We start from the raw sequence: 10,740 nt of genomic DNA on the forward strand, positions 1-10,740 counted from the left end.
TCCACCCAAAATAAGGGTTTCACAATTGTAGCATCCATTTTCTTCCTCTCCAGCATTAACATCAATTTCTTCTGATTTTCTTCTACCATCAACAACATTGTTGCTAAAGTTTTCTTGAGGTTTGTCATTTCATTCTCCATAATAGCAATCTTAGCATCCATTTTTTAATATGACATTCATTTACCCCTTTCTTAAAATTCTGACCCCTTTCCTCCAAACTTCCCCTCTCAACAAATCCAGTAGATGGGAAAAGTTTGATGCAATCAAGAAGCGTTATAGGTAATAACACATAAATCATTAAATGAAATAAAGAAAACGGTAGGTATTGTTTATTTAAAGAACAAAATTATAGTGGAGAAACCCTTCTATAGCAACCAACCGCCAAGCTCCTACAAAAAACTATTGCCCACACCTAAAATAAACATGTTTAATTTTCACCTAAAGGACTTTATACTTTGATTGCATTATCTAATAACACAAAACCCTCTTTCCTTGCTCTGTTAAAAAGTGTGAGCGAAATTAAACACAAAAATCCAGAAACAGAAACCCTAAATTGCATCTTTTTCCTCGTGAGTTCATCGTTCTCGCCCAAAATAGAACCAACAACTCATTTACATCGTGAGCACCGAATCGTAGTGTCATGGCGTTCTCCTTTGCACATCAATCGTGCCGCTGTTGTGAATACCCGAATCGTGCTTCCACGACAATTCGTGGTAGAACCTCCAATTACAGAGAAAACCCTTGCCCATTCTGCAATTGTGAAACCCTAAATTTGGGTGGAAAGGGATCTGCCACGTACCATCTCTCATTAGCCTCAAATGACCTCACAGTGTCACGTCAACAATAATTGTACACGTTATCAAGTTTTTGCCAGTGGAACTAGTCTCCCGTTAGCCTTTTTAACGCCGTACCATAAGCAAAAAAGACTAACGTGAACCGTTTTTGCAAAATATAGAACGTTAGTGAACTTTTGAAAAAAAGAAGGACAACTTTGAACACATCCTACAAACCGAGAGACCAAAATAAGTATTAAACCTAAAACTTTTTTAAATGTATTTTGTATGTATATCCTATAGTGTATTTTTGGATTCAAAACTATTTTTTGGGATGTGGATTTTAAAATTGTAATTTTTAAAAAATATATTATGTGCAGTATGAAAAATATTCATAAGATTACATAATCTGAAATGTATTTAAAAGATCTATTATGGATTATACATTCCATAACATGTTTCAAAATACATTTTTCAAATTACACAATACAAAATGCATTTAAAATATGGGATGGAGAGATAGTTTTTATATTTTTATTGTAATTTTAATGAGGGAGATGCATGAAGTAAATCCCATTTTTAACTCTAATTAAGGTATGTCACATGTGACATTTATAGCCTAATCTTTATTTTAAGTATTTATATAAAAAGTGTACAAGTTTAACACCTTTGCTTATTTAAATAAATAAATACGAATACTATAGCTTTTGTCATATTAATGTTATCATACGTAGTTTCGGTTTCATATAGACTGCAACTATGAAATTGAAAACCAATTATTTTAGAATTATGTAGATAGAAAATTGGGATTTAGAGAATAAAAAAAAAGTAAAAAAGTAAATTTCAATTAAGTGATAAAAGAAAGGGAGACAAATAGCGTAAGAATTTAAAAAGATACAATTTATTGAATAAATATATATTTTGTACAGTTTATACTAAAATACTAATGCAATACTAAAATATTGTACCAAGAGTATAGAAAATCATGTTTTAGAATTGAAAGTATGTTTAAGATAATAAGTGTCAACACCCAATTTCGTCCGGATAAATATAATTTATCACAAAAAAATAATAATAAAAAAAAAATCAAAAATAAATCAAAATGAAAAAACTATTTATTTTACTTTTTGCACCCCTAAATTTTCTTTTAAACACTTAATCCAATGACCCAAAATAATCTCACTTTTTTTACTTCCTCACCACCCATCTTTTCTTATCACACCCCATTCTCCACATCACCATCCACCTCACCCTCCACATCATCTACCTTTTTCATTTACTTTTTCCACATCATTTCCATATTAATTTTATATATCAACTTTTCTAATTATTCCACTTACATTTTTTAATTATATCTTCTCCATCAACATTTTTTATTATCCATTTTTCTCCACCTTATTTTTCCACCCACTTTTTATATTATTTCTTTCACTTATTTTCCACATTAACTTTTACTATTCACTATATTTTATTTTACCTACTTTCTCCACCAACTTTTTATATTATTTCTTTCACTTAATTTTCATACCTAATTTCTCCACCACCTTTTTATATTATTTCTTTCACTTAATTTCCATACCTAATTTCTCCACCAACTTTTTATATTATTTCTTTCACTTATTTTCCACATTAACTTTTACTATTCACTATATTTTATTTTACCTACTTTCTCCACCAACTTTTTATATTATTTCTTTCACTTAATTTCCATACCTAATTTCTCCACCACCTTTTTATATTATTTCTTTCACTTAATTTCCATACCTAATTTCTCCACCAACTTTTTATATTATTTCTTTCACTTATTTTCCACATTAACTTTTTCTATTCATCTTTTTTATTATATTTTATTTCATCTAAATTTTCCACCAACTTATTATATTATTTTTATTCATCATCTTTCTTCATCCTTAACTCTATAAATACCTACATTCTCTTCACTTCACAAAAAAAAAAAAGTTACATAATATCCATCTTCTTTCTCTCACACACCAAACCTCTTCATCCCAAAACTCTACTTCATTTTTCTCTCACATTTTACTATCTCTCTATACATAAAAAATCTCATACCACATTTCTACTACAAATTCATCTTCTTCACCATCAATCTACCTCTTCTCACAACTTATTACAAGCAAAGTCTTGCTTCATCTTTCAAATCTTTAACAAGGTACACATTTTCTTTTCATTCTACTTATATTCATTTTGATCATTTTTTAGTTTATAAATTTATCCTATTTTCTACCACAATTTTATCCTATGCTTTTTGATATTTTTACGTCATAGATATTTCAACTCACCTCTCTTTCTTAATAAAAAATAAAAAATATAAAACTTTAAAAAACATGTAATAATAAATATCGGTATGAGTACTTGTGCGATCGTACGCATCAGCCTAGTACTCGTTACCCAAAATATAAAATAAACAAAAAAAAAAGTCGTATGAGTGCTCGTGCGATCGTACGCATCAGCCTAGTACTCATTACGCAAAACAATAAAAAATAATAAAAAAAAGCCGTGTGAGTGCTCGTGCGATCGTACGCATCAGCCTAGTACTCATTACGCAAAACAATAAAAAATAAAGAAAAGCCGTCTGAGTGCTCGTGCGATCGTACGCATCAGCCTAGTGCTCATTACGCAAAAAAAATCTAAATATTACATCAAAAAATACCAAAAAATATAAAATCTTCAAAAACCAAAAAATCAACAACAAACAATCTTTCTAGCCAGAACTACGTGATCCTTGATTCTCCATCAAAAGTGGAGATACGTAGGAGCAAGGCCAGTCCTTGTCAGGTTCACTTTCCCAAAAATCCAAATTTATCCAAAATCATTCTCAAACAAATCTCTCAAACTATTTTCAAACAAAATTTTCAAGCAGTTTCAAACGAACTACGGAACCCTGATTTCTCATTCTGAATGAGAATACGTAGGAGCAAGGTCAATCCTTGTCGGGCCCAAAAAACTAAAAAATATGTTTTAGAATTTTATTTTTAGGGAAAGTTAAACATTTTGAAAACCACATCATATTCGCATATTTAATTAAAGGTACTGCTTTAAGGCAGGCGTTGTAGGGTGCTAATACCTTCCCTACACGTAACCGACTCCCGAACCAAGAATCTAGTTCTAATAGACCATGCCTTATCATTTTATGGTTTTTCCGTAGTTTTCCAGAATAAACTATGGTGGCGACTCCCAATCTCTTTAATCAAAATTTATTTATCTTTTTTGGATCGTCGTCCCTTCGCGATTTTTTTTCGGTTGCGACAGATGGCGACTCTACTGGGGAAATTGGAGAGTCAGGCCATTTAATTAGATAAGCGAATTCGATGTGGTTTTTCTTTGTGTTTTTATTCCCTTTGTCTTTATCTATGTTTAATATTTGGAATAATTGCATGTGAGTTTCTTTTACTTTTTATTTATGTTTGAAATAATTGTTTCTACTTATTTGTGTTTATTTTTGCAATTGTTATTTTGCATTATAATCTCCCTCCACACACAATATGCATATCATGAATAAGGCCCTATACCCGGGTCTGAGCGCAACTTAGAAATAGAGGAGTTGTGTAGCGGTGTCACTCTGGGATGTACTTCCTGTCTGGCTATCGTGAGAACTCCAGCTAGAGTCTGTTCTCTTCATTTGTGTCTCCACATCTAGTTGATTACTCTGACTGTTGTGGAGAGACAGTGGAAAGAGCCATAACTCTAGTGGCCTTGATTTAAGAATTAGGAAACCATCCTGGTGAGTGCATGTATGTGGTCTTAGAACTTTAAGTACCATCCTTCGATTAAGACACGAAAGGGAGATCGTTTTGTCATTTCTTCTTCATCTTTTCTTTGTATACAACAAATAAATGTACCTAAAGAAAAAACGTAAAAAATTTAGAGCAATAAAAATGTACGTGTTCTGATTCATATGTATTTTGTTTCGCATTTATCTTGTTATCAAGTTCATGGAATAATTCTCAAGAAAATAAAAGTAAAATTGTCAAATAAAAAAATGCTTTTGAGGCAAAACAAAGATTTTTTGGTCCAATCGTTCAATTTAATTTTATCATTGATTTGAAATGTTCATCCAGCTTTCATGATATAAAAATGTTCAAGATCATCGTTTGACCACTGATCCATCGCCCATTTTCGTTCGTAAGAGAGGAATCATCGTATAAGGGGCTTTATTCGTAAATGATCGCAAGCAATTCTCACCAAAGTAAATAAAAAATAAAAATAGGGGCAAATATTTTGTAAATTTTTCTTGTAATTTAAGATGTTTAGAAATAAAACAATCACGATTTATGTTGATGTGCGAACTTGTTTCGTAAAAATGTATCGTTTTTTGGTATTGATTTTATTAAAAAAAATAAAAAAAAATGTTCCAGTTTTGTTAAAATAATTTGTGAAAATTAGTCACGGCTGAATTTTGTTTTTCATTAAACCATCTGGAAAATAAATGATGATAATTTGAAATTATTGAAAATATATTCCTTTGCTACTGGAAATTATATCATCTTTTGTAATCCAGTTTAAAAATAAAAAAAAAAGGGCATATTAAAAAAAAATAATAGAAAATATTTCAAATTACTTTGAACAAGGAGATTATTATGATTTTTGCATCTAATTTATGAAATAAAAAGAAAAATTTGCAAAGAAAATGTTTTCGAAAAATATTTAGAAAATGAAGCATATTTAGATGAAATTTTGTCAACAAATTTTTAAGTAATTCAATCCATTTTTAGTTATTTCACAAATTCAATAAAGTTCGCACACATTATAGATTGGTTGTTTGTTCTCTAAAGTTTTTAACTCAGGGGAAAATGTTTAAATGTGTAATAAGTTGCCCTGATGAAAAATAAAAAATGTGTTAATAGATTTGCTTGCGGGCCATTTTTGGATTGTTTTCTCAATGATCATCACTTTTCAAGAGTCCATCAAATTTATAGTTTGTTCACCGTGTCAGGGGCATTTTTCTTAGTTTGTACCCCATATTCCTTTGTCATCGTATTTGTCATACTGGTTCCCTATCTTCATGTTTTAGGTGCAGAAACGTTTTTTTATCTTAAACCTTGTTTATCCTGTTGAAGCCCAAATCGTAATCCACTATCAGTCTTAATCTCCCTGTCTTAACCTAAAAATGTTCAGCCCATCATCTGTGCCTAAGCCTAAACATTGTCCAAATCGTTTTTGTTATCGTGTCCGTGTTCTAATCCAGCCATGTCAAGCCTGATTTTTGTTTTTAAACCTCTCTCTGTCTAAGCCTATTTTGGCTCTCATTAACATGTGTTATTCATTTTCATGGTCGTTAAGTGTCAATCTGATTTTCCATTTACATCCATTCAAGTCATGTTAAATTTGTGTAGGGGCATATTTCCGCGTCTGTCTTAATGTGAGTTCATATTGGTCAATTTTTAGTCTCTGGGCGCATAAGCTTTTCCAGATTAGGGGCAAATTCGTGTTCATGTCTGTTTACCAAAAAAAAAATGTTGAAGCATTTTTAAAATCTTGAACAATTTTATACATGATTATTTAGATGTTTTTTCAAATTCAATGATAAATTAATTGTTTTTCTTTCGGACCAAGTAAAAGCAGAGGAAAATTTTGAGAAGAGATCCATGAACCCAGATTGCATAATATGTGTAAATTAATTTGTGTATATTTTTGAACATGTACGTAAAAAAAAATACATTTAAATTTGCATTACTACAAATAAAGGTCTTCAGGTGGCCGAAACATAAAAAACCAAATTACAAAAAAAAAAAACAAAAAATAAATAAATAAGAAAGGAAAATTACAAAAAATAATGTTTGCAGATCTATGGAGTTCTTGTCTTCTGCCGGTATTCTCGAGTTTTGTAAGATGAAAGTCTGCACAAAACTTATTAGATATCAAAAAACAAAAATATAACAAAAAAAAACACATAATAATAAAGGAAACATTAAACGTACATATTACGGAATTCGTCCAAGTTCGACCACTGACCGTAAAAAAAAAAAAGAGGGCAAATAAAATAAAGCATAATAAGCAATGTTCGTGGTTCGATCACGAGTGATCGTTAAGTTACAGACCATAAGAAAATTAATAAATAAAATTTTCAACGAAAAAATTCCCGAGCTGGTTGTGGTGGTCTAAGGGAGAGCTCCGTCGAAGGAGCTCTGGTTCTGAAGGTGAGAAGCATGGGTGGAGCGATTTGTCGTTCGTCTCTGTCGTCGTCGATGATGATCGGAACGGGGAACAGGTCCAGCAGCCTCGGCGCCCTCATAATTACCCAGTCGTATTCTTTAAAAAAAAAAAAAACTTTGTGTCAATAATAGAGACGGAAGAGTAAAATTCAAAAAATAGAGGTGATCAGGTTTCTTACCATACATGTATAGCGGCAGTTGTGAAAAGTGAGTGCCAGTGGGGTCTATCTCCGCTTGCCAGCGCCTGACCCGATTGCCATGGTTATTGAACCAGCAGTGTACGTTATATTCGCTGGCATCTCCGAAAGCCCTTAGTCGAGACGTAATCTCGACGACTTGGGCTCTGCTGGGATGTGTGACCCCGTAATTATAGATGTTGGTCATCATCTTGATCTGATCGTCAGTAGGACGCCACCGCGGACTGGTGTACCTCTCTATTTCCATCTCACTCATACTTCCTCTTGAAGTATTCTAAAGCGTAAAAATAAAAAAAATATAAAATAAAAAGAACAAAAACAAAACAAAACAAACCATAAATAACAAAAATATTATGTTCATAGTCTAATGTCTTCTTCCATTGTGTTTCTTTTAAGCTAATTTTGTTCTTTGTATTGGGTCTTTCGAGTCTTATTGTCCAATTTGTGATCTGTTTCATGGTCCTCGCAAAGGTTCCTAAACAAATCTATGTCCATATTGTCCTTGTCCAGTTCATACAAGTAAAATCTTCTGTCCATATTGTCCATGTCCGGTTCATACAAATAAAATTCTCTTTTTAAGTTTTCTGTTTTTATGGGGTACGTGGCGTTGTTCTACCCGATTGTCTCTGTCATACCTTCAATCGAAGGGAGATTAACGTCTGGTTTCCAGCCTATATACCCCTTAAGTTTAAGACAGTTGTGTTTTAAGTGTTTTAAGTTTATAAAAATGAAAAAAAAATTGAAAAAAAGGAAGAATAGAAGAGCTTGCAGGAAAGGAAAGCAGAAAAGAAAAACAGAAAGGGGAGAGGGGAAGGAAAGCAGAAACGGAAAGCTAAAGAGTAAAAGGAAAGGGGAACAGAAAGCATAAAGAAAGGAAATAAAAAAGGGAACGGGAAAGCAGGAAAGAGCAAAAAGCGGGAAAACATGAAAGAAAAAAAAAAGCGAACTGAATGCGAAAAAAAAAAAAACAACAGAGAAAGCATCAAAGGGCAGAAAAACAGTAAAGCAAAAAAAAAAATGAAGGGCGAAAAGGAAAGAAAAGCATAAAGGGAAGGGAAGAGGAAGAGCAAAAAACTTAAGAGAAGAAGGAAGAGAGATTAAGAGCTCAGAAGACTTACTCGGAAGCGGAAGGCACACAGGGAGAAGTTCCTCGGAAGACTCAAGCGCTTCAGAAGGCGAGAACAGAGGCTCCTCGCGAAACTCAGACGCTCTCGAAGGACGCTCAAGGAAGAGAGAGAAGAGAGAGAAGAGAGAGAAGAGGGAGAAAGAGAAGGATAGAGAGAGAGCGAGATCGGGAAAATGCCGCTCAGACGCCGAAGGGATACCCGTTTTATAGCTGAGCAAATCCACTGTGGCTACAGTTCCGGTCGCTGCAACCGTCTGGTGTCGGTCTGATTTCTTTCTGAGTTCAAAAAATAAAAAATAAAAAATATTGAAAATTTGAAAACGGGTAGGGTTTTGTTGGGTCGATCCGGCCCAATACAAGACTTCTTAGATGATCCGATTTCACCAAAAAATAATAAAACAAAATATAAAAAATATGATTAATAGAAAATTTTCAAAAAAATAATAAATGGAGTGATGTAAAATTTGAAGTGTTCAAAATTGTTTTTCATTTGCAGGATAAAGGACATTTTTCAGGTTCATTGGGCCTCATTGTCATGTTTACCTTCTTTGAACCAAATTCTTCTGAAATATAAATTTGAGTGAAGAATTATTTTGGCATGTTTGTAATTTCACCATTTTGTCTGATTTTATTCCTTCTTCTATATTTTGAATAAATTCAAAATTAAAGGGAAGAGTGCTCGAGCCCATTAGGCCCAATGGCCTTCGTGGTTTTCTTTCGAGTCTACTTCTCTTGAAAATATGTCAAAAATATTTTGTTTTCACATTTTTGCTGTTGAATGATGTTTTGTACATTTGTTCAAATTGTCCTGTGTGATTTTCTTTGAATTTGTAGTTAAAAAAAAATCTGAGAATGAAAGATGAACAGTTTTTGAGCCCATTAGGCCCCTTTGTCATATGTGGTTTCTCTTGAACCAGTGCATCTGAATTTCTGAAAAATAAAAAATACATGTTTATGTAGATTTTGTGTTTTCAATTCATAATTTCCTTTTTCATTTGTGTGAACAAATATTTGTGCAAAAAATAAAAATAAAGGAATTCAGACCCTTGTCTGAAGATTTTGTCATGGTTGTAAAAAGAATAGTGTTGGGCCCATTTAGTCTAGTTGTGTTGCAAAATTTTCTCTAGTTCAATCTTGTGAGATCCTCTCATAGCAAAATTAAAAAATGAATTTCTTTTAGCTTGTTCCATAAACTTTGAAAAATGAAAAAAATGTTTTCTTTGTCATCTTCTTGTGACAAGTTCACACGGCTCAGGTCATCTGATCCATTGGGTCAATGTGCCTGGTAAGTCCAACTTCCTTCTTTGTTACTTCTCCTCAGGTCCGATCCGATCGGGATTTTCCCGTGTCAGAAAGTGAATAAAACAAAAAAAAAACATTTTTCAAACATTTTTCTAAATCAAGTTTTCTCATATCAATTTTTGCATTGCTCACCAAGCCTAGTTTCTGCATTGGTTCCCAATCCCTTGTTTCCATTTTAGCTCTCAAATCCCGTTTCCACATTGGCCCAGAAATGCCCATTTCCCATACTGGCCTGCAAAGCTCAGTTTCCATACTGACCTGCGAGGCCCAGATTCCACAAAGGCCAAAAATTTCAATTTCCACAATAAGCTCATAAAGCCCATTTCCCATACTGGCTTGCAAAGCCCAGCTTCCATGTTGACCTGCAAGGCCCAGTTTCCACAATGGCCGAAAAATCTCAATTTCCACATTAGCTCAGAATGCCCATTTCCCATACTGGCTTGCAAAGCTCAGTTTCCATACTGACCCGCAAGGCCCAGATTCCACAAAGGCCAAAAATCTCAATTTCCACAATAGCTCTCAAAGCCCATTTCCCATACTGGCCTGCAAAGCCCAGTTCCCATGCTGATCCATAGGGCCCAGTTTCCATTGGCCAAGAAATCCCAATTTCCCCAATGGCTCACAAAGCCTATTTTCCATATCGGCCCGCAAGGTCCAGTTTCCAGGCTGGTCCGCAAAAGCCCAATTTTCAAAAAAAAAAAAAAAAAACAAAAACAAAAAAAAAATCTGTTTTTTTCAACTAGCATCATCATTGTCATTTCATTTTACTCTTCTTCATGCATAAAAACAAAACGCAAAAGTTGAGTCAATTGTTTTCGATGCAAATCATCCATTTTATGAGATTTCAAAAAAATGTAATGGATGTCATAATCTCCTGTAGTCAAATGTTTAAGTCACATATTCTTAAGAGATATCTGTGTGTGCATTGCTTGGAAACATCATCCTTCAGCCCTCGCTATACCAAGAGATTGACCCAATCATGTTCTTGAGCCCAAATAATAAACACCAAGTTTTACACTGGGGTAGATTTTCCATTACCTCCACTGGTTTTCATTTGGGAGATCCTGAAATTCGTTATAAAAAAAAGAAAAAAAGGGCAGTAAAAAATGACTCCTGTTGAGATCGTTTAGTCTTGTCTCCTAATTAATCTTTCGAAAACGAAACAACCA

The sequence above is a fragment of the Vigna angularis genome, chromosome 2, assembly GCF_016808095.1.
Source record: "Vigna angularis cultivar LongXiaoDou No.4 chromosome 2, ASM1680809v1, whole genome shotgun sequence".
NCBI lineage: Eukaryota > Viridiplantae > Streptophyta > Magnoliopsida > Fabales > Fabaceae > Vigna > Vigna angularis.